This window comes from Halyomorpha halys, unplaced genomic scaffold (assembly GCF_000696795.3).
Source record: "Halyomorpha halys isolate HHAL.00 unplaced genomic scaffold, Hhal_1.1 Scaffold21.1, whole genome shotgun sequence".
Lineage (NCBI taxonomy): Eukaryota > Metazoa > Arthropoda > Insecta > Hemiptera > Pentatomidae > Halyomorpha > Halyomorpha halys.
Genome location: NW_027112014.1, coordinates 39,161 through 43,045, shown reverse-complemented (window position 1 = coordinate 43,045; position 3,885 = coordinate 39,161). Strand labels below are relative to the sequence as shown.

At 29.6% G+C, this 3,885-nt stretch overlaps 1 long non-coding RNA gene across 1 annotated transcript in view; it reads right to left on the bottom strand.

Moving 5' to 3' along the window:
* The window catches only part of LOC106681877 (uncharacterized), a 2,011-nt gene extending 1,776 nt beyond the window's left edge, over window positions 1-235 (bottom strand). The window contains exons 1-2 of the long non-coding RNA XR_001343315.1: window positions 181-235; window positions 13-102 (exon numbers count right to left, since the gene is read on the bottom strand). This is a non-coding gene — a long non-coding RNA (uncharacterized lncRNA). The remainder of the gene's footprint in view (window positions 1-12; window positions 103-180) is intronic.
* Between the last annotated feature and the right edge of the window lie 3,650 nt (window positions 236-3,885).

Genomic DNA, 3,885 nt, shown 5'->3' with positions numbered 1-3,885 from the left:
GAAGTTACTTACCGTACAAATGAGGGTATTCTCCAGAGTAAAAAATCCAGCAGCAGTGAAAACTATGTCTCTTTTAGCCACTAAGTGGAATTGTAATATTTCCTAAAATATAAAGAAAATCTAAAATAACACAGTTTATAAATTAAATCACTATTTCATTTAATTCTACAGGTTACTTACATCATCTAAATTATGCAATAATCTTCGGTACAGCATCTTGTTTATTTTCTTTACCTTTCAAAACATAAAATTCATTGAAATAACATGATTATAAAGGTATATTAATTGTTAAATAAATGAAATATTATTATTATTGAACTAAAATTAAATTATTTGATTGTTATATGTGAGATAGTTAGTTTCAAAACTGATACTTTTGAAGTTGTTGAATATATATTGTAATATGCTCTTTTTGAGTAAATAGTATATTTTGATGTATAAAGGGTTTTTAATATGTTTTATTTTATGTATCATTTTAAGATTGTTAATTTGTTTTGTTTATCCAAAAAGCAAGCTAACCAATTTTCATTGTCTATAATAAATCCGTGATTCAAAACGAAACCAAGATGGCGGTACATATCCTTCTAAAAGTCCGTGGAATCAAGCCCATGTTGAGCAGATTCAAATATCATAAAAACTATTATAACTCTTCCCATCATAATTGAAAATACAATAAATTTAAGGAAAAATATAAGTCAAGAAATAGTGCTAAAGAATAATATTCAGTAAGTAAATCATTTGCAAAATTCCCTAACTGTTGTGCGACAATCGATGTTTACATGGAACATCGAGGCAGGTTTTGGTTTTTGGCATCATTCGTTGTTTGGGCGCGAGTGGGAAATGATGTTTCCAGGATGAGGAGTTCCTCATCAATTTCTGTCCAGCAAGAGTGGACAGTTTGAAAAAGGAAGACAACCAAGAAGAATAGGAGACTCTAAGTTTGGATTGCCTGGTGAGAAGACGTCCGTCGGCTGGAAGCGGGAAAGATTGGAAGCCATTGTTGTGAGAGAGACATAGCTTTTTGGAAGGACTGGAAGCCATTTTTGACGTTAGGGCATAGCATTATAGAAAAGAAGATATCAAGAATCATCAAAAGAAGATTGTGAAATTGGTTAGTTTTGTTATACCTAAATTTAAATACATGTGTAAAATAGATATTAATTTAATTAAGTGTTAATAGTAAAAGTGTCTGTTTCTGATTGCTTAGAAACCCGCCCTGAGATTAAGAGTCTATTATATTATAAAATTCTATTATCTGTTAAATATTAAAATTAATAATTTAAACACAAGCTATCTTTTAAGATATGAGAATTTAAGTTTAAAAAAATATCAAATTCCATTCATTTTATTTTATTAATTTATTGTTATTACAATATGTTGAATATATCAGTAAAATAAGAAATCCGCAGTAGGAAAAAACATTTTTTTCCGAGTTTAGGAACATTATTTCAATTAGATTGTTATTATGAGACATTATTCATGGAACGCAATAACAAAAAATTCTACAAATTGAAATAATAGTAGGTAGCTTTTTGTTATTTCTTATTAGATACTATTTTTACTTATATGAGAAGAAGATGGTTGGGGGTGCGGTCAAAATATAACACAAATAAATTGAAATAACTTATTTAATTGTGCAAACGTTTCGGCCAGAATTTTTAGCCTTCATCAGGGCTAAGAACAAAGAACAAGATAACAACCAATGAATACAGAAAATGTAAACAGAATGATATGAAGTAAATTACTGTACAGAATAGAATTGATAAAATTAAAGTGATGAAAGAAGTTGAAAGAAGTTGAAAATAAATGTATATATAAGTGATTGAACAAGTAGGTAAATAACATAATTAAGAAAATAAAAATTCTTCCCGCATCCAATCGTCACAATCCAAAATCCTAAATAAAATCCTTGATGCTCCTTATTACGTCATAAATAAACTCATTCACAAAGACCTTAACATCCCATTCATTGCAGATTTGACCCAAAACAGATATGCGTCTTTTCATTCCAAACTCCTTAACCATCCTAACCCATTAATTCTTTATCTTTCATCCTTAACAATCCCTGATAATCCTCCGAGGCGTCTGAAAAGAAGATGGCTATGGGACCTTCTAATTTAAATTAATGTTTGAAGTTACATATTTTCCTATTGTATTATTTTGTACAGTTGTAAATTACATTAAATAAATAATTTAAAAAAATAAAATAAAATAAAATAAAAAAAAATAAAAATTAGAAGTTATATAATGAATAGGAATATGAATATTTCAGTTGATTAATAATTTAAAAATTAAAATCATGGAAAGAAAAAATAAAATTTAGAGAAAGAAGATATATGTAACCGTAATATTAGATATAGAAGCAAAATATAAAGTAAAAGTTTTACAAAAGAAGTGATTAGGAAAAAAAAGTTGAAAACAACAATAATAATATATGGGAAACATAACTAATAACGTGGGTAAGAAAAATTAAGAAAATAAAAGAAAAGGAGGAGAGGGGGGTAAAATAAAGATAGGAAAAAAAGACAATAACCTGTTAAGAAATAAAAGAACCTGTTAGCTTGAAATCTTAACACCAAGTGGGTTCTGCGCCGCGAACGGCCAGACTCAGAATTATAAACTTTTTTTTTTTTAGTAGAAAATATTTTGAAGAGGAAAGCGTGTGATAGGATGACGACTAATGTTTTAAGAAAATGTTAAAAATATATATGAATATGTTACAAGGATGACGAAATATCGGAAGATGACAAAGTGTCATTAGTATTTAACAACAAACAAAAAGAGGAAACGTTTAAGAGGGTGACGACAAATGTGTTAGAAAAAGTTTAAAAAGTGAAATAATATGTTACAAAATAAAAGGAAAAAATATATAATAATAATAAAAATTACTTTTTAAATAAATTAATTATTTGCGAATATGTTAATGATAAGGTGTGCTTGTCGATTTTTACTACGATTTCAACTTATTTGTGTTATATTTTGACCGCCCCCCCCCCCAACCATCTTCTAGTATAAGTCATCCATGGTCGAATGTCTCTAATGATTATTTTTACTAATGTTTGCATAGCCATACCCTATAATGAAAAAAAAAACAGTTTTTTAGAACAAATAATTTCTTCAACTAATTAAAAACTCCTTGTACATAGTATAATTTAAGATTAATAACTATTGCAATTAAAACATTGCTTCTAATTCTAATTAATTTTTTAGTTGTAATAGTTATTAATCTTTTCTGACAGGTTCTGGGATATACCTTTTTTATAGAGCTTAGGTCGCATATCCTCCACGCTTAACCCTTCTTCTTCTCGGGCTTAGGACTGGCAGTGGTTCACCTAGCATCACTAGGGGTAGCAACACTACACCCACTGGATGGAGCCCAGTACGCTACCCAAAAGATGCTAAGTGGTGCACCAGGAGGAAAAAGGAAAAGGGGCAGACCCAGGCGTCTGTGGCTGGATGATTTGAGAGGATGGAAATCGAAAATTGGTGGAGACCGCGAAGGATGGAGAAGAACGGTGGCAGATCCTACAAGGACTGTTGCGCCCAACAGTGAGTGAATGAGTTATTAATTTTAAATTATACTATATACAAATATTTTTTTAATAATTAGTTGAAGAAATTATTTGTTCTAAAAATTTGTTTTTTTTTTCATTGTTGGGCATGACTAAGAAAACAATAAAGTTGCCTAAACGTAATATTTACTGGTCCTCAAGACCCACAAAACCCACCTACTTTCAATAGGTACATGGAAAAACTATTTGACACAATTCAAAATTTGAATTGTTTTGTTTCAAGATATCTAGAACTGAAAAATCAATAAATAAAAAAGTCATACGCCTGCAGTCCACCGTCCATCTGTTTCTATGGATTTCCGCGGTTTTCCAG